A 22229-nucleotide genomic window follows, 5' to 3' on the forward strand; every position below is an offset into this window, starting at 1 on the left:
TCTAGAGGACTTAATCCATTTATCTCTGGAATTACAAACTTGGGTCAAACTATATTAGCTGGTGACTAAATAAAAAATCAAACAAATGATTATATCTACCAGGACACAGATCAATCAGAATATGCTTCCAAAACCATCAATCTGTTTTTACTATCTTCTTGAAAATTCTTCACCCAATGCATTTCTATTCAACTCTCCCCATCCCCAACAAATACACACATAGGCACATTTTCTAACTCCTGTTCTGGGAATCATAATCAAATCAACTAAACCATTACTTCTGGAAAGATCTAGGGCACCAAAATAGATGGCAGAATAGGAGGAAAAAGAATAGTCCATTCTCCTTGAAAACAACTACTTCATAAACACCTAAGAAATGCAGCAAACAAAGTCCTGATTGAGAATTTATCTTTTATATTTAGTATACCCAAGTAGTACCAAAATACAAATAAGAAGGAGGAATAGGTTAAAATTTGATCCCAATTTTCATCAAGAATGGAAGATGTACATATTGATTGAAGATTGCATTTTACTGAATAGAACAACAGGAGAGGAAATATAAATTCAAGGAGAAATTAGTAATAAAGAAAATAAATTATAACTAGAGGATGGATAAAGAACAAGGAAAGGAAAAGAAAAGAATTGGAATAGAAAGGAATTAGAAACTTTGGGCTCAAGACAAGTAAAAGAAAAGAGTAAGAGATGAAAATATTGCATATAACTTGAAACACTGGGGCTCAGTATTCTTTACTCATTTTTAGGGGAGGATTAGGAATAATAAAAGAATGTAGAGAAATGCACAAATAAGCATTATTATTATAACTGTGGATGTTAATGGGGTAAAATACCTATAAAATGAAAGAGATCAATTGATTTACAAAGTATAATAAAAATAAAAGACATTTATAAGGAATACAATTAAAACCTGATATTCACACAGTGTTAAAACAAAGAGGTGAAAAACTTATAGTGTGATTTTGATGAAGTTAAAAAAGTAGTAGCAATTGTATTGCAGTCAAACCAAAAATTAATAAAGAATTAGATGAGTTTAAAAGAAATAAAATAGGAAAACTTCATTATAAACTATATAGATATAGATTTAGATTAAAGCTAAACATTTATGCTCCAAATAGCAAAGCATCAAAATATTTAATGGAAATGTTAAATGAGTGATATGGGTAAATTAGAAATTGTACTGTAATAAAAGGGGAATCAATGTATCCCCCTTTCAGTATCAGAAAAATTGAACCAAAAATACAATACAGGTCTAAAAGATCTGAACAGAGTTTTAGAGAAGTTAAATAAAATAAAATTCCATCAATTACTGACTTCAGGAAAGAATTAAACATACTTCTTGGCTGTGCATGTCACTTCTACAAACACTGCCCATGTATTACAGTATTAAAATCCTTACAATAATAAAGATAAATGAAAATAATAAAAGTCTTGTAGGGCTATAACATAATGAAATTATATTTTGTACAAGTCCTCTCAAAAATTATAATTAATTCCTCACTAAGTAGCTCACCCTAAAGAATAAATGAGTCAAAAATGTGTAATGATATAATTTCGTTAGAGGATAACGCTGACAATATGTTCAAATTTTGAGAACATAGAGAAAATTGTATGTCTAAATAATTTAATTAATGAGAACAAATTGAATATGTGGTGGACAATTAAAAATTAAATGTAAAAATTCACAATTTGAACACAAAAATAGAAATCCTAAAAATCAAAGAGATAATCAAAATTGAAAGTAAAGAAACAAAAAGACTACAGGCTGTATTTTAAAAATAAATCAATGGCCAATTCATTTATTAAAAAGATAATCATATTAATAATATCAAAAATGAAAAGGTGAAAATAAAAATAAATTCAGAAAAAAAGTTTAAACTATCTTACCTAATTAAATACCCCCCAAATTGACAACCTACCTTAAACGTATATATTCTTACAAAAATATAAATGAGTAGGTTAACAGCAAAGGAAGGACTTATGTTTTTAAAAAAACCTTAGGAAAAAATATGAACAACAAATTGAGACTCTCCCCAAAAACCCTAGTGACCAAAAATATTTACAAAATATATCAGGCTTACTTAGAATAACTGATTTCAATATTTTATAAGGTATTTTGAGTTAGGGAAGGAAAGAAAATATTCCTGCCAAATTCCTTCTATTACATAAATGTAGTTTTGATCATGTAAACCAGGGAGAATCAAAATATAGAAAGAAAATTGTAGACCAATACCACTAATTTTAAGTAAATATTACCATGGAGACTATAGTAAGATATCACAGAGATTATACACTATGACTAGGTTGAAGGTAGATCAAAAATGTAGAGTTTGTTCAATATCAGGAAAATTTTCAATAGAGCAGACTGTATTAGTAATAAAAATTAATACATAAATAAAATGTTTCACACATTTTTCCATTTTTAAAATAATATTGGAAAACATAGGAAGAAATTGAGTTTTCACATATTACTAGTATTTATATAAAATCAAGAACATATTTGAAATAGGAATAAGCTAAATGGGATTAAGTATAAGACAAATGATATCTATTATTATCATTTACTTTAAAGAACATCAACATGCTAAATATAATGTTAAGAAAAATGAATTAAGGTAATAAACATAGGCAAAGAAGAAAAAACTTATCAAATTTTGTAGATGATATGATGGCTTACATCGAGTCTGTAGAAAGGCAACAGAAAATAATTTATAGATTTAATAATTTCAACAAAGTTTTCTGGTAGAAAAGAAACCCACAGAAATCATCAGCATTTCTGAATATTAAAAGAAAAATAAAAAGGAAGTAAGTACAATAGTTAGCTTTATATGTCTCTTTAAATTTTTCAAAACACTTTGCAAAATTTATTATATTTTATATTCACAACCTTGGGAGTTATAGTTATCCACATTTAGTAGCTGAAAAAACTGAAGTAGGTAGAGGATCACAGTGCTACTTAATGACTAAGGCTGAACTTGGAACTCAGATGTTCCTAATTCAAGGTCAAAGTGAACACTGCTGACAGGACAATAATAGGCAGTTTTCAGAGGACTAAATTCAAGTTATCAATAGTCATATAAAATACTCTAAATCATGAATAATTAAAGAAATGCAAAATAACCCCTCTGAGGTTCTACCTCAACCCCATCAGACTGGAGAAGATGACAAAAAATGGGAAAAATAAAATAAAATGAAAAATATCAGATGTTGAAAGCTCTGCAACAACAACAAAAAAAAGTAAATTACTGCATTGTTAGTGAAACTGTTGATATACCCAGTCATTTTGGGAAATAAATTGGAACTATGCCCCACAAGTTATTGAACTATGCATACATTTTAGCCTTGTAGTACCTCCACTAGGAATATAAACCAAAGAGCCAAAATAAAGAGGGAAAGGATGTAAATATAGTAAATATTTATAGCAGTTATTTTTCTGGTGGCAAAAAATCCTGAAAACTAAGTGGAGAGCCATTAACTGGTGAATAGCTAAACAACTTAACGTCCATGAATACAATGAAATACTACTGTAAGTTATAAAAGGAAGGGGTGGGTTTTAGATACCACTACTGAGTTTTACATAAAATTATACAGAGTGATCAGAGCCAGGAAAATAACTGTAAAGAAAACTTGTAAACTTAATAATTCTGAATGATACAATGTTAATCACAGTTCCTGATAACTCATGAAAGATGCCACCCAGCACCTGAATACACAGGTGATCTCTATGCAGACAGGAGAAAACAAATCTGGTTTTTATATGACCAACATGGGGAATTGATTTTACTTGACCATGAAGATTTGTTAAATGAGTTCTCATTTTCTTATTTCATGTTTGGAGGGAGATATCAAGTGAAAACAGAAAAATGATCTTTCCCATTAAAAAAAAAAAGTGTAAGGAAAACATCCATGCCTGGTTCCATTCACTATTCCTTTGTCCATACAAATGAAAATGTTCTTCCCTTTCTACCTCTTCATTTGTATAACTTGATTATTTCTTCACTTAGTTTCTTAACATGGAATCATTGAAATTAGGTGGATTCAGGAACATTCATAGAAACGTTTATTTTCACTATCCTCTGAATTAATATTTTGTATAATGATTAATTCAAAATGCACTATTATAAGAATGGTTGTTTAGACTTGAGCAGACTGCTAAAGAGTTTCATGATACAAAAATGGTTGGGAATTCCTGTCCCATTATAATATAAGCCCTTTGAATTTAAGATCTATCTAGCTTTTGTAGTTATATATCTAGAGCTCAACAGGATTCTTTAAGTGTAGTAACTAATGTTTTTAATTCTTTCAAACTCATTAATGAATTCAATATGAACTTAATAAATTACCTGCACATAGTAGGGGCTTAATAGATGCTGAATGAAAATTTATATCTATGTCAATTATCCAGAAAATTGCTCAACTTACAACCCAAATCTAAAGGATATTTAGATATCAGGGAACTATAGAGTTTGAGTTACAAGAGTACCTAAATATCATATGGTTCAAATTTTATTTTAAATCTAAGGAAACTATAATATGGACCTGCTCAAAGTCACACAGTGTTAGAAGCAGGATCTAAATTTTAATTAAAGTGCCCTGACTTTATCATGTAAAAACCTGTGATTTGAGGGAACCAGGAAACATAGTGGATAAAATGATGAAGCTGGTATCCTAAAGACTAGTGTTCAGAAAATCGCAGGCACTCATTAGCTGTGTGACTCAGGATACATCTCAAACTCTAACTCAGCTTATTCATCTGTTAAATGGGAATTACAATAGCATCCCAGTGTTGTCAGAATGAAAATAAGAGATATTAGTCAAGTGAAGAACACCACACACGGTATATATGGTATCTGCTTAATAAAGCCCATCTTCCTTCTTTCTTTTTTTCCTTCCTTCTTCCCTACCTCCTTCCTACAATTAGTTGATACTTCAGTTTTAGCCTTCTCATGAATTGAGGAATAAAAATCCAAGCAGTCAAGCAGATTTTGACTGCAGAGTAATGAAATGTTGTCTGAAGAGTTAAATAAAATGATAGTTTGACTGCTCCATGCTCCAGTCTTTGCATTAGACATTGTTTTCAATATTTTGTGACACTTGATAGTCAAGACACCAAATAAAGAAAAATAACAGAAGTCTGATTTTTTTTTTTTACATTTGCACTGTAGGGAATGGAGGACTGTATTTCTACCTTATCTTTAGACTCTGGGGTGGCAAGTTTCTATATATTCTAGTCCTCAATTTTTTATCCTGTGGAAAGCTAAGTTATATTATACTTCAGAATAGGTATTCAATATGATTTTAAGAAATTAAGGCCATAGTAAGTTGATTTGCCAGAAAAATTCTGCATCTAATGATCAACAAAGAATAGGCAGAATTCCTTTAGTGGTTTAATATCTCTCTTATTTTGTAGATACTGGTCTTTTGGCTTGGGTTTATATAGCAAACTATAATTTTTTTGTAGTGGGCCAGGGGAAGTCTATTTATATTTAAACACCATTAAAACTTTTCCTGATAGACAAAGTCCTACTCAAATCAGGGATGGGCAAATAAAAGATTTTTTTTTTCCTCCTCAACAGCCAAGAAGAGTCATTTGCAATTATCATTTGTTGAAATAATTTACAAATGAGGTTTTTTTGTGGCTGTTATTTCTAGCAAGAAGATGATATCTCTACCTATATGTCTATATCCATAATTTGAATTCAAGACCAATACCATATAGGTAATAGAATGTATAGTTTGCATTAAAAGCTGTGGTTGAATCTTGAAATGTTATATTATACTAGAACTTCAGGAACTTTTTCTTTTTTCCATAACAAAGTATAATGTATATAATTATTAGTCAAAGTTTGACAAAATACCAATAAGGCTCTTCATATGACTAGCAAGTATAAGTTCTACCAGGTAAACCTAATGGAACCAATACCATAAAGAATTCTACAAAGAATTTCAAAATATAGTAACTTTTTCATCTAGTACTTATTAAAAATCTAAAAATTTACATTAAAATTTTCAGTTGTGTTTCCTACTCACTCCATTAAATTAATAGTTCTTAACCAAGGGTTCAGAGATCCATGATAGATTTCAAGGGGTCTGTGAATTTGGATAAAGATATTCACATATTTCTTTTCATTAATTTCCAGGTAAAACTTAGCTTTTCTTTCAAAAATGAATGTAGGCAGCAATTATTATCCTGAAAAGTATATGAGAAAAAATAAGGATTATGAACTCTCTGATTCTTTTCAATTCTGTGGATTCTCTAACTCATACAAAATACCAGTTTAAAAACTGTCCCTAATCTCCAAACTAAGTATTTTTACTAATTTTTTATTAAGTTTACTAAAAGTAGATAATTCAGTAAAAATCAGTCTATTGAGAGATCATTTTAAGAAGAGCCAGTGCAATATGTCAATGAAGATATTTACTATCAACCCGTTTAATGGCAATAAAAACAGTAAGCCTAATTTTAAGAATAAATTATAACTTTGAATTTTGTTATCATAAAATGTTTACTCATGTATATTAGATGGTTTCAAATGAATTAATAGTTAGATATTTCCTTTTTTAAAATTCAATAATAATTATATCTAGAACAAGGGTTCTTAATTTTTGTGTCAGAGCTTTTTGGTAAGTTGAAGAAGAATATGCATCCCTTCATAGAATAATATTGTTATATGTATAAAAGAAAAGTATTACATAATATTACAAAGGTACCCAATCATACAGAAATACTTTAATTTTAAAATATAAATTCATGGAACACATTATTAACCTATGTCTAAGAAAACAAGAAATATACTATTTTGCTCTCTGGTTAGAGAGTCTTCTTTCAGAAGACATTTCACAATTCTTTTACTCATTCCAGGGTCAGAATACTTTTATCAAAAATTTTACAAATTAGAATGCTCATTTAAGAAAAAAATTTACTGAATACCTTAAGTAAATGACCCATCCATTGTTTTGTCTCCTATCTTGTTCCATCCAACTACTGTTTCTCTAAACTAGAATTTCCAAAACTTTTATAGTCTCAGTTCCTGTAACACTGATTCAGGAAATCTTTCTATACCCAGTATTTAATATTAAATAAAATAAATTCCAGGGTTTTCTATGCATGTTCAAATAAAAATAGAAATATTAATTAATTTCAATAGCATAATCTATGTATTCCTCAAATATTTCTTCTATTCTTTGATAAGCTTCTTATATGTCAATTTAGCAACCAAAACCTTAAGGAAAATTACAAGTTTTCTATTTGATATCTGTGGTAAATTTGGAATAAACTTAGCTATTTGGGGGAGGTTGCCAAGACTTAACATCAATATTACTGAAACAGTTTGCATTTGTAGAGATAGGGTTTGGAAAGCTTAAAGAAGAAGGAAGAAATACCTTGGGATACTTCTGGCCATAAACTGTAAATGATTATCACTTCCTATTTCTTAATACCCCCATTTTTTAATGGAGACAGGCATTAGTAGATATAATTAGTCAACTAATATTTCTATCACTTTTACAACTTTAATGAAATGCTTGGATCTACTTCTTAATAGTGTATATGTCAAAGATAATGTGTATTACAGATAAAGCTGAATTAAACCTAGTTTTCTATCCATCCTTTCAAAGTCTATACTCCAATAAGGAATAATAATAAAATATGCTAGCAAAGGAAGACAATTTTCAAGAAATATTTTGGAACTATATATAATAAGAGAGATTTTTTATGTATTTAGATGGAAAAAATAAATGGAGTAAATATTTCTATCCATCTAAGAATACTTGTCCGATTTTTTGGATTAGGCCTTACAGACATTATTGAGAGAGTAAAAATCTGTAGAAGTATGAAAATATTCATGGAAGTTTTGTTTGTGATGACAAAATAACTAGAAATAACCTCAATGCAATGAATGGGAGTATTTGTATGAATAGATTGTGATTTTTAATATAATTGATTGTTTTATGTTATTAGAAATCAATTGCAGATATTAGTATATAAAGAAAATATGGAAAATATAGGAAAAGATGGAAAGAGAAGAAAAGAGAATACATACTAATGATTATATTAAAAAAGACACAAAATGAAAAGTATCAAAGTAAAGGATACAAAGAGAATTCAAAAGCAGATTGTTTTATTAATACACATCTATTTACATATTTTAAACAAAGTGTAAAGAATGTGGAATTTGTGGTTTTATAAGAAATATTATACAAATTTATTTTAAGTATTTTTAGTAGTGGTTACTAAGTATATAATAAACATTTTGGAAAAGAGAGCACTTGTCAAATAAAAAAAGGTACTTCACTTTGAAAAACAAAACAAATAAAAACAAAAAAAACAATAAATACACTGCAATGACTACCCATAGATTGTATACTCCATTGGGGAAAGGATGATCTTTTGTCTCTTTTTGCCTCTCTAGCATTCAGCACAGTGTATGGCACATGGTAGACAGTTAATAAATGTTGATTGATTCTAGATTCGTCTCTCACTGCTTTCTTCCAAATCACTGTAAAGAGTGTGCTGCCATTGTTATCAAAGCTATACCTATATAACATTAAGGATGTTATTTAACTGGATAGGGATATAATTAGAATACTAGTATTTTATCACTTGAGTTATTTTTAAAATTCTGTTTTAAAATTGCTATGTAACCACAGAAGGTTCTTTAATGACAGAAAACTGCAAAGCTGTTTAACAGTAAAAATAATGCAGACTGATTTTAAAATAGAAATGTCAACAGCATTCAAGAGGTAGAAAATAGCACAAACCAGGAATGATCTCTTCACTATAATATAGAGGTTTGTTTGTTTTGTCTTCACTTGAAGGCTACTGAAAGATCTTTTCTGTTGGAGTTTATTATATTTGTTGTCTAACCTACAAATTTTTGGAATTTGAATTAGAATTATAACTATTTTCATTGTGAAAAAATTAGATGATTATTTTTAGTTTTCTAGTTGAAATGTAAACTCAAAACACAAAAGAATAAAAATATTTTTGTCTTCCATAGAGACAAGTTTTATAATTATTAAATTTAATTTAACTTGCCTTTTTTGCAACATGGTGAATATGGAAGTTTTTTACATGACCTCATATATATATAAGTGATATATTGCTTGCCTTCTCAATGTATAAATGAAAAATGATGGAAATAGAGAATTTGAAACTAGAATTTTAGGAAATGCGTGTTAAAATAATATTTTAAAAATTAAATTTTTTCATCAATATCTACCTTGATCATTCTCTAAAAGGTATTCAACAATAGTATGGAAGTATATTCATGCCCAATGTATAACAAAACTAACCTAGAACCTTCCAATTTTGACTTTTTGATATTCTTTTATGCTGTATTTCTCTGATTATTTAAGAAAAAATCTGTGTAATCTAGAATTTCCAGATTACTGAATTCCTCATTAACTTGGGGAAAACAAATAACCAAAAGAAAAAATAAAAAAGTCCCTCCTAGGTCATTAAAAACACCCTTAAAACCTCTACAGAGGAAGCTTACAATGTACAATGACTTCTCAATTATAAAAGCTCCTCCCCCTCCCCATATTTAGTCCAATGATGATAAAGTTTAAAGCACTAATCTAAATTAGGTAAAATTTTAAAGCATTACTCTATACAAGGTACAGCTAGGTGTTAGGTATAGAGGATATATAAACCAAAAAAGTGTACTTTTTGCCCTGAAATTTAAAAGCTAAAAAGGGTAGGGAATTTTCTAGATGTATGAAGTATTATTTATATACTTTTAAATATTTTGATGAAAATCTTTCTGGAATGAACTCCTTATTTAAAACAGAATATATAATTGTACCATATTTTAGGCCAGACCAGTCAAACTCACTGCCTACCAACCACCTGCAAAACTGCAAGAATGATGCCCAAACCAGATTAAAAGGAAGTTGGGAAATGTTTAAGAAAAGTAAGTAAAAATACAATACAACTTAGATAATGTTAATTTGTGATTTTCTAAGTCAATATGCAGGGGATAGTTTCTATTTGAGTTTGACACTTCTATTATAGACAGACATAAAAAGCTGGTGTCAAGGGGCATATGGAAGTTCCTGCCATTAGTTTGTCCTCCTTAACTTTTTTCAATCTTCCTCCCTCTCCTTATGATTAATGATCCTTTAGTGAGGCATAATGCCTCCATTATAGGCTATTGAGCATTAGGTAGGTAAACTGGTCAGGCTACTGGTTTATTTTCCTTGAAGTCCCTTATCATTTATTCTCCACTGTCAGTTTACCTCCTTTTTATTTTTCAGTCATTTTCAGTCTTGCCAGACTCTTCATGACCCCATTTGGGGTTTTCTTAGCAGAGGTGTTTACAATTTCCTCCTCCAATTCATTTTACAGATGAGGAAACTGATGTAAATAGAGGTGACTTGTCCAGGTTCACACAGTTAGTGTCGGAAGTGCTATTTGAAGTCAGGAAGATGAGCAGTCTATTCATTGTGCCACCTGGACTACCCTATCTGCTATTAGTCTTTAATAATATTTGTCATCTCTGTTCATGTTTGTCCCCCTACTTTCCATCTTCATGTTCACCCTCATCCCTTTGTTTGCCACTTTGCTGGATTCCTGTTCTTTTCTGCTTCATTGAAATTGACTGGCTATTTCTTACCATAACCAACCAAACCTCACCCTTGCCAGGTTCATTTCCTCCTAAGTAACCACAATATGTTAAGCATCATCTTTACATCTTTGGCTCATCCCTGCTATTTTTGTCACTATTCATTCTGTATTTAGCCAAGTTACAGATGCTTGAGGTTGCTGGAAGTCTGGTTGCAAGACAGATGTGTTTCTGTACTTTTTAAAAAAGTAGGTACTATGAATGGAAAACATAGGGAATCAATAATTTCCTTTCATTACTCTAATATTATACATTATTATCACTATCAAATGGGCCACTAGATGATCAATTCTTTTGTCCAAACAGTTCATGAAAAAAGTTGCTAAGGGCATGAGAATTTGCAGTGTTCAATACTGAAAAGAACACCTATGCTGACAAATTCAAGAGTCTTTGCAATTGAAGAATAGCAAGCAAATGTACAAAAAGGGGGAAAGCCCTGTTAATTAAGATAGGCTGTATGTTTCAACACAGATAAAAGAAATCATCTTAGGTCTGTTTTAATCTCACTTTCCCAGACACAATATAATAGTCTAGTCTTGCATTACTTTGTTGGGAATCATCTTATTTTCTATTACCCATCCTTGAACCTATTGTATGACCTTGGGAAAATCACAATCCCTCCAAGCTCAGAATTTCCATCTCTACAATGGGAGGCTTTCCATTTGGCAAGGTCACTAGAGTTAGTGAATGGGAAATGAAGTTTCCCATTCTTTCACATGGTTCTTTTTATGAGGTGTTACAATATGTACGTTTCTATTATAATGATCATATAGATTGACTGTTTGGCTCAGGGGCTTATAACATGGTTAGAAAGTTGAAAGGCTGTAAAAGGCTATGAAGACAGTTCTATAAAAAGCTTTTAGTATTTTAAAGATCAGTTTTATGCTGTGTCTACTAAACCATCCCAAGGGAGACCACATCGCCAACTGCTGGGCTTGTAACCAAAAAATTCAAATTTCCCAACAGTAATCTATGCAAACTCTAAATATAAATAAAATCTTTGGGATCTGAAAGTTAAATTTCCTACACATACTCAAAGGAGACAGCGTAATAGTATAAGATACCTACAAAATACTGTCTACTATCTTATTTAAAAATTCAGCTTTAATATAGTGGGAAGTTTTTGCCTGACTAAAGAATTATATCAGGGTATAATGGAACAAAATTACAGAAACTTCAGGGTTGATAATTCTTTATAGAAAAATGCTCAAAATTTTCAATTTAGGAAATGGTAAAGATGGAGTAATAATGACAATGTCTATTTAGATATGGTAAATCTATGATTAGTTTAATTGGTCATGTTATTGCCTGGGCCATTGCTAAATAAACTTATAAGTTTCTTTAAAAAAGAAAAGATGATATGATACGATAAGAAAAGATATATGACATTCTATCCTTAGTGATGAGGACAGCAAGGGGAGGATTTGATGAGAGGTAAATAAGAAAGGATGGAATTGAATGAAGGCCATTGCCTGAAAGATACCCTTGTATGAAGACCCAGGATACTCTTTTTGAACTGAAACTAGAACTAGGTATCCTGATTTCCATTCATTTTCCCCATTAATCTACCGGTTTACAATTTTTGAGAACCTATATTCGGTAGGCTTTTAGTCAATGTAGAAAAAGTGTTATTTAGAGGAAAGAATATGAGTTTTGTGTCATTGGATCTGGGATCAAATACTAGGTGTTACATTTGCAGTCTCTAGTGTCTTGTTTAAGTTATTGAACATTCTCTGATCCCTAGGTTCCTCAAGTATAAAAACTGGGAAATTTAGATAACCTCTAAGCTTCTTTCTATGTCTAAACCTTTTTTATCAAGCAAAATAATTAAAAATTCAATGAAATTTGTCACTCATTTTTATTCCCACCAACTTGAATGAGCTAACAAGAAAAAAAATTTAAATGGGATTAACCAATCATACCATATCCCTCTAGGGCCTGATATGGGCCCAATATTTAGTTAAATGCTGTGAAATTAAATAAGAAGAATATTATCACTATATTGACAAGAAAATGTTTATGTAACTGAATGAAGCAACTAGAAAATTTAAGGCAGTGCTGAATCAACTAATTCAGAGGATGTATTTTGTAGCAAATAGAAGAAATAAGTTAAAACATACTGAATTAGTAAGGGAAAACTCAAGTAATGCAACAGTTAGAAATTGAACTATCTCCTAAAAGACAAAGTCCTCAAAACCATGTTACATGGACAATCTTTCCTCAACTGTGGCATTCAAACCTTCATTAATGTTTTTGTGAGGATGGAAGAAACCAATTACCCAGCAGCAAAAGCCCTCCTAAGACTTTAGGAATACTTCCTCCATTCTTCAAGAATATCACTATATTATCTTCTGTCATTTACTTCCTTGGCTCATTACTTTTTCCTCCCAATAATTTTCCAATATTTATCCCTTCAAAGAGTATACTTCTAGAACAGGAGGTTCCATGAACTTTATAGCTATATATCTATATCTATATATGTCATATATATTTATATTATTTATATACACACATATACATATACACTTTCCTCTATAATTCCATTTTTTAAAATTGTATGCTTTTGAAAATAGGATAAATTTCACTAGCCAGCCAAAGAGATCTATAACCTCAAAAAAGATGTCAGTTCTAAGGGATTATTACATCTCCCTTTTACTCTCTACCTTACTTAAGTTTAATGGACCAATTTAGCAAACCTTTCTTGGGTGCCTATTGTGCTGGGAAGAGAAAATTCCTCTCCCTGGATGCTTATATTTTACTGGAGGAAGAATAATATACAGATTAAAGTAAAATAAAGATTGGGGGCAGAAATCACTCATAGGACGACTTGGAGGAAAATAACACTTTCCTAGATTCATCAAGAAGATTTTATGAAAAAGGTGACATCTTAACTGTAAAAGAAGAAAATGTTTTTGCTTGTGGAAATCATATGTTTTCCTGGCATTGGAGACATGAGGTAGGAGCCAGTTGATAAAGAGCTGTGACTATTAAAATTGTAAATTGAGCTATTCATGTTCTCTGCTTATGAAAAACATGAAAATCACACTATATTTTATAAGCTTGACTGCAAAAAAAGTCATTATGGAGGAAGTGGGGTTTGGTAGGTGGGTCAAAGTACATGTGATGGAGAAAAGTTCACATTCATCTTATCACTGAGTGACTTAGAAAAGTCCTTGCATACTTCCTGTTAAGTTGTTTGTGCACACCAGGCATAGTATGGTTGAAGTTCAATGGTTCTAAAGTATAAAAGGGTGAGTGGTGAGTGCCTCCATCAACAATCTGTGCTACTTTTGGTAAATCATTTTAACTCAGTTTTCTGTCTCTAATTCAAAGAAGGAAATCACAGGAACTTGATTTGGAGTCCAAGGATCTGGTAAAGAGAGCACACAGTAGAAAAGTTTTGTTGTTTGTTTTGCATATTATATATATATATATATATATATATATATATACGTGTATATATATATATATGCATCTGAGGTGTGAGTTGAAGGAGAATACATGGAAGACAAAAGAGGAAATCATACATTATACCTGGACTTTCTCCCAGGCTGTCATCCTTATGCCCAAAACTCACAGATGCCATGAGATTGCAAGTCCATTCTCAGTGTGTTTTTTTTTCCTTATGCCAACAGACTTTGCCTTGGTCTTCTCTTCTATGACAAGGTGGTCATGCTTTCTACCCCTGGCTACTATTTAAAACCTTCCAACACAATGGACAGGAGGAAACAGTCCAAGGGCTTGGGAGTAATTTACTTAAATGTTCCTAAGAAATCAGAAGACAGAATTGAAATGAAGTGAATTATAGGACTAAAGGGAATATCAAACTTAGGCAATGTTGAAAGGCAATAAAATAGAACCTCAACCTGGGGAGCATGGTTTGTCCATTAATGTGTAACAATAATCAAGAAGTGGTCATGGTATCAGAGAAAGTGGCCAACACTGATGCTTCTGACAGTGTGAAATGTTACTGATATAAGCAGAAAAGACTAGTACACTTTTTGGCTTGGCTGTGCAAGAGAAATAATGACTACCATGATTTATATATACTGTCTATCATTAAAGTCAATTATCATGCAATATAATAATTGTATATCATTAAATATGTGTAAGATTAACTTCAGTTGTAAGTTTTATTTTATTGCAAACATTTTATTCATATGCTAAACCATCACTATATATTGCTCATGTAGCATGACTCTTTACTAATTAAAAATAAAAATGGGGAGCAAAGGCAATAGCAGATTAGAATCAGCACTAGATTTGGCATCAGAATTTCTGGGATTAAACTGGTTTGTGACCTTAAACAAGTCATTTAACTTTTCTGATCTTCACTTGTTCCACATGTAAATCAAAGGAACTGAATTAGATATATGTTTCACTTTGAACTTCAAGTATTATGTCTTATTTCCATCAATAGAACATGTCCTGTATATATCTAAAACCATCAGCCAATATCATCTGCAATGGGGATAAACTAGATGAATTCCCAATAAGATCAGGAGTGAAATAAGGATGCCCATTATCACCCCTACTATTTGACATTGTACTAGAAACACTAGCAGTAGCAATTAGAGAAGAAAAAGAAATTGAAGGCATCAAAATAGGCAAGGAGGAGACCAAGTTATCACTCTTTGCAGATGACATGATGGTCTACTTAAAGAATCCTAGAGATTCAACCAAAAAGCTAATTGAAATAATCAACAACTTTAGCAAAGTTGCAGGATACAAAATAAACCCACATAAATCATCAGCTTTTCTATATATCTCCAACACAGCTCAGCAGCAAGAACTAGAAAGAGAAATCCCATTCAAAATCACCTTAGACAAAATAAAATACCTAGGAATCTACCTCCTGAGACAAACACAGGAACTATATGAACACAACTACAAAACACTCTCCACACAACTAAAACTAGACTTGAGCAATTGGAAAAACATTAACTGCTCATGTGTAGGACGAGCCAATATAATAAAAATGACCATCCTACCCAAACTTATTTATCTATTTAGTGCCATACCCATTGAACTCCCAAAATACTTCTTCACTGATTTAGAAAAAACCATAACAAAGTTCATTTGGAAGAACAAAAGATCAAGGATATCCAGGGAAATAATGAAAAAAACACATATGATGGGGGCCTTGCAGTCCCTGACATTAAACTATATTACAAAGCAGCAGTCATCAAAACAATTTGGTACTGGCTAAGAAACAGAAAGGAAGATCAGTGGAATAGACTGGGGGAAAGAGACCTCAGCAAGACAGTATACGATAAACCCAAAGATCCCAGCTTTTGGGACAAAAATACACTATTCGATAAAAACTGCTGGGAAAATTGGAAGACAGTGTGGGAGAGACTAGGAATAGATCAACACCTGACACCCTACACCAAGATAAATTCAAAATGGGTGAGTGACTTAAACATAAAGAAGGAAACCATAAGTAAATTGGGTAAACACAGAATAGTATACATGTCAGACCTTTGGGAGGGGAAAGGCTTTAAAACCAAGCAAGACATAGAAAGAATCACAAAATGTAAAATAAATAATTTTGACTACATCAAACTAAAAAGCTTTTGTACAAACAAAACCAATGTAACTAAAATCAGAAGGGAAACAACAAATTGGGAAAAAATCTTCATAGAAACCTCTGACAAAGGTTTAATTACTCAACTTTATAAAGAGCTAAATTAACTGTACAAAAAATCAAGCCATTCTCCAATTGATAAATGGGCAAGGGACATGGATAGGCAGTTCTCAGATAAAGAAATCAAAACTATTAATAAGCACATGAAGAAGTGTTCTAAATCTCTTATAATCAGAGAGATGCAAATTAAAACAACTCTGAGGTATCACCTCACACCTAGCAGATTGGCTAACATAACAGCAAAGGAAAGTAATGAATGCTGGAGGGGATGTGGCAAAGTAGGGACATTAATTCATTGCTGGTGGAGTTATGAACTGATCCAACCATTCTGGAGGGCAATTTGGAACTATGCCCAAAGGGCGACAAAAGAATATCTACCCTTTGATCCAGCCATAGCACTGCTGGGTCTGTACCCCAAAGAGATAATGGAGAAAAAGACTTGTACAAAAAATATTCATAGCTGCGCTCTTTGTGGTGGCCCAAAACTGGAAAACAAGGGGATGCCCATCAATTGGGGAATGGCTGAGCAAATTGTGGTATATGTTGATGATGGAATACTATTGTGCTAAAAGGAATAATAAAGTGGAGGAGTTCCATGGAGACTGGAACAACCTCCAGGAAGTGATGCAGAGCGAGAGGAGCAGAACCAGGAGAACATTGTACACAGAGACTAATACACTGTGGTATAATCGAACGTAATGGACTTCTCCATTAGTGGCGGTGTAATGTCCCTGAACAATCTGCAGGGATCTAGGAGAAAAAAACACTATTCATAAGCAGAGGACAAACTGTGGGAGTGGAAACACCAAGGAAAAGCAACTGCCTGAATACAGTGGTTGAGGGGACATGACAGAGGAAAGACTCTAAATGAACACTCTAATGCAAATATTGTCAACATGGCAATGGGTTCAAATTAAGAAAACATGTAATGCCCAGTGGATTTGCGTGTCAGCTATGGGGGGTGGGGGGGTAGGGGGAGGAAAAGAAAATGATCTATGTCTTTAATGAATAATGCATGGAAATGATCAAATAAAATATAACTTAAAAAAAAAGAACATGTCCTAATAAATCTACATCAGAAGAGAAAGGTTCACCTAGCATAGTGTGTGATATATCAGTGCTCCCTTAAATGTTTATGAAATTTAATATTCCCAAGATGTTACTTTGTATTTTTAGGTATCTAGTTTAAAACAAAATAACAACAACAACAAATCTATGGTGTAGTTTGTTTACTCAATCGACTCATCACTCCAATCTAATAATTCTTTAGTTTATGGTTTTGTCCTCAAATTTTTTGGTTAATTTTGATCAGGACTGTACTTTGTACCTTATCCCCCCATTCCACAAACACCTTCCATTGATTGAAAACCGCCAGATGCAAGTCTGAATGGTTACAGGGCAATCCATCTTTGCTGCTAGTAAAACATCTCACATCACACACCAAACTGTGAAAATACAAACATCCTCACTTACGAAGGCTAGGGTATTTTATTATGACCTACATGACATAATTGAATAGTGTTTCCCTTTTAAAATTGGATCTTCGCTCATTTTGTTTCTCTCTTGTTTCTTTATGGAAAGACACTTCTTGTTAACAAAATTATATAACAAAAATAGTAACAAAATATTCTCTCTATATTTTATTATTATATGATTAATTTTTCTAATTTTTGTATAACTTGAGGTCTAAATAATAACTTGAAAAAGTAAGCCTGATCATTGGAATAATTCATATAAATATAGCCATTTGACTCATTTCTCCAATTTAGAGTAGTATATGGGTTACCCTGTCAATTGTTTCCTGTCAATCAACCCCAAATTTGAAATCTTTAGGTAGTAAAAGAAGGAAAAATCCTTAAAATGACACAGGATAGAGTTACATTTCTTAGGCATTCCCAGGCTCCTCAATTATATTTTATTAAAATCTGAAGGTATTAGAAAATGAATAATGTTATGCAGATTTCTAAATTAGGTATTACTTTCTTAATAGAAATCAAATAAAATCAATAAAGGTGAATTTAAAAAGCAACAAACTAAGAACTGAGTTCTAAATTATGGCAACAGCTAAGCCACTAACCAGCTGTGTGATCTTATGTAAACCATTTCATTTCCATTGGTCACCATCTTCATAAACCAAGAATGAAGTAGTTAGACAACACAAAAGTCCTTGATAACTCTGATCTTTTCATCTAGACTTGGCAAGGATGTGTAATCATAGCAACAGTGCTGTATTTACACTGGAATAGAGAAGAAAAGAGGATATCTAAGAGGCACAGTGGATAGTGTGCCTGACCTCACCTTCCTGACTTCAAATCTTATCTCTTATACTGACTTAGTTTTGTTACTCTGGGCAAGTCACTTAACTTTGTTTGTCTCAGTTTCCTTATTTGTAAAATGAGCTGGAGAAAGAAATAGCAAACTACTTCAGGGACTTTGTCAAGAAAGCCCTAAATAGAGTTATACAGAGTTGAAAAGAGGGGAAAAATAAGGCTTAATTCCTGGAAGAAAACTTTTTCCTACTTTTCAGAAGAATGCCCCTACTTATATGCAGGCATATTTTCCAATAAATTTAATATGAATATTCACCTCCCCAGAAAAAAATGCCATATACAGGTTGTCTTCCTCCTTGAAGGTAGAGCCTTTTTCCCCATACATTCATATGTATATACACACAAACATGCACACACGCTTATGTGTAAAAATGTGTAATTTACACCTATGCACATATGTGTATATATAAATATACACAGTATATATAAATATAAAAGTATATATAAAATTATATATATAAAATTCTAGAGACGTATATTTATATAAAGACATATATATATATATATATATATGCCTCCAAAATTTGGTGTAGCACTTGGTGTATAGTTAAGAGTTTAAAATGGGCAATTTCATTCATTCATATAAAAAAATGGAATTTCCTTTAGATTTTTTTAATGGGCAAATAAATAATGTTAGAGGGTATTCTATGTTAGACAAATGTTCCTATAAAGTAGTACAATAATCCTCATGCAACCATGCTGCTCAAGTTAGCCTTTCTTGGAAGTCATATAAGGTCAAGAATATGGCATGACACTGTGTGTAGCCACATTGAAAGATGGTTGTTTATATGGCGCATTGTTTTAAGGCTTGACCACCTACCCTTCAAAGAAGAGGGAACTAAGTGAATTGGCACTAGGATGAAACTTTCTTGGGATTCTCAAGTTAATGGGATCTAGGATAGAGACCCAGAACCTGGATATCTGTGGATCTGTAATATTTTCACTAGAGTTTTATGTCAATGATTATAGCTAAGGGAGCATCCTTGAGCTTACGGGTTCTCTTATAACAAAGAGGTGAAATAGACTATGCTTTTAAGTTCATCTCTTGATGAATGGTTTTACCATGGTAAAAAAGTAGATTAAGTTCCCATGAAAATGATTATCCAGTCTGTTTTAGATTTCTAATTGTTTTTGTTACATTTGTGCATTATGCTTCAAACTTAAAGAAAAGGACATTTAGCTAAATAATTCCCTAGATCATATACTGAAGAAGGTTAAGTTTGCTACAGTTTAGCATAAGTAACTACTGAAAATAAGTTCATTTCCTGAAGCACATGATAACCACTAATAAGATACATCAAAGGAAATTCAAGTCCCTAAATACTTTACCTAAAAAGGATTAAAGTCAAGGGAAAGGGTCTCTAATTGTGTGTGTGCATGTGATTTTCAGAAGTGAATACTCCATAGACTTCTTGTATCAAAAGGACAGGCACTTGTCAGTAATGAAGTACATCTCAGAAGAAAACTTGTCCCCAAATGGGATATACAACAGACTTTTCAAGCTAACCATAACTAAAAGACCAAAGATAGAAACAAGTTTGTTTAATGACAGATATACTCCCCTGTACCTCAAACCCCTCTAAGTCATATTAATTTTTCTTTATTTATAATAATTACATAAGCATATGCTGATGGTTCATAGTCCAATTAGTAACCACTTTAACATGCACCATTGAAGCAAATTTTTAAACTAATTCTTCTTTGCCTCCCACTTCTTCATTAATTACTAGCCAAGGGACTTGAGAGTGCCCTAATGAATTTTACATTAGATACTGCAATATGAACAGTGTTTATTATTGCTGCAGATAGTAAAATGTATAAACTGGCCTTTTCAAATAGCACTGTGAGCAGTTGTAAAGAGTCAAGCTGGATATCAGAACATTTACGAGCAAAGTGCTCTCTCAACACATTTTCTTTTTTGAAAAAATAGTAAGTTGTAATGGTATACCACAGATAGTAAATAATCCTTGCAACTTTTCACATTCCTCCATCAGTCCTGACTCTTCAAATTCAAGGGAAAGATTTTGTTTATTTTTGTTCATGAATTTGAAGAAAGCAGAGGCTTTTCCAGTGATTTTAAAATATATATTAAATCCTCTAAAATAGCCTATTGAGCCCAGTTTTCTATGCATTTACATCATAGATGTTTTAAATTTGTGGAGCATCAGTTCATTTTATAAAAAGCCAGAAGGTTTGTAGTGCAATTCTTCACAATTTGACAGAATCCCTTCTGAGCTGAGAGTTATGTAGTGATATAGCACACACACACACACACACACACACACAAACAAACACACATACTAATTTGGAGGCTCTTTCTCATTTAACCCAAAAGGATATAAACATAAGCTACTTTGTATAACAGGAAAATGCAGGATATAGTTACCAAATAAAGCATTTTAATTTTTTTCCAATAGAAAATCACTTAATTCCCATAGCAACACAAAACAACATGTATCTAACGTTTCAGAATAAGATATAAAATATAAATATCGCTCTCTAGTTAATTAAATATCCTAAGGAAATGATGCATTTGTGGCAAAGTTATATTGATGAATTTTGAATTTCTAATGAAAATATTCATACTTAATTGGAGTTATTTATGATTGCTGAAAGTTGATCAAAGTCACATATTAAATCTAACAGAACACTGTGAAGCATGACAGGATACTCAATATCTGTTTAACAACTCACAGGAACATTTCCATTGCCAATTGCTATCATTTTGGTGAAATTGTTTTCTATTACCTGCTTGTTAATGAAAAAAAATAAATCAGCTCAGTTAAATGTCATCAAGACTTTATTCACTGACAATAAAGACTATCAGGATGAATCTTTTCAATGAAACAATTTAATGTATGGGTTTCTATGACTTACTTCAACAGTTTCACATATTAATAAATCAGTTAGCATGAAAAAGTAATTTTGTCCCAAGTGTTACCAGAACTAAATTACACTGGCTAGGGTTTTCCTGGGCAGCACAATTACTGAGGTTTATTCTCAATCATGTGGAACATTTATAAAAGATACTTCTATCAATGCTCAGGTTTTAAATAATTTCTATTTTTAATCATTCTAAAATTTTAACATTAAAACAAATATCCTTTTTCACTCCATCCCAAAATCAAGCCTAATACAACTTCTTTGGTGCTGATTTCTTTTTATAGATTGATTTTGATAAGTATTCGAAGAACCCAAATCAACTCCTTTAACCCTCTAACAGCCAAATTACAAGATCCACCCTAAGACCTGGTCTATGCACTGTAATCATCTGACTACTCCAGAGCATTTCCAAATACCTGCAGGCAGGTCTACCCTGTGCCAGGTAAAACAATTGCAGCACCAGCAGCAGCAGCAGCAGATGGAAATAAACCCTATGCATGAGCCATACTTTTTATTCTTTAATACCCTGCAGCCCCTCTTGCTCCCTTAGAGAGATGCTCTCATTTATAGCAATGATTCTGCTTCCACATATACAGAAGAGACACACAAGCAAAATTAACTTCTACAGCCCCAAACACTGACAGGATTTGTACTACACACATTTTTTTTTAAAAAAGCCCAAATGTTGTCAAGAGGCATTTTATTTAAAATCACCCTTAAAAATCACAA

The 22229-nt window shown here is 31.8% G+C and overlaps 1 protein-coding gene across 3 annotated transcripts in view; it reads right to left on the reverse strand.

Moving 5' to 3' along the window:
* The window catches only part of KCNIP4 (potassium voltage-gated channel interacting protein 4), a 1185503-nt gene that overhangs the window by 861613 nt on the left and 301661 nt on the right, over positions 1-22229 (reverse strand). The window lies entirely within an intron of this gene.

This window comes from Monodelphis domestica, chromosome 6, assembly GCF_027887165.1.
Source record: "Monodelphis domestica isolate mMonDom1 chromosome 6, mMonDom1.pri, whole genome shotgun sequence".
Classification (NCBI taxonomy): Eukaryota; Metazoa; Chordata; class Mammalia; order Didelphimorphia; family Didelphidae; genus Monodelphis; species Monodelphis domestica.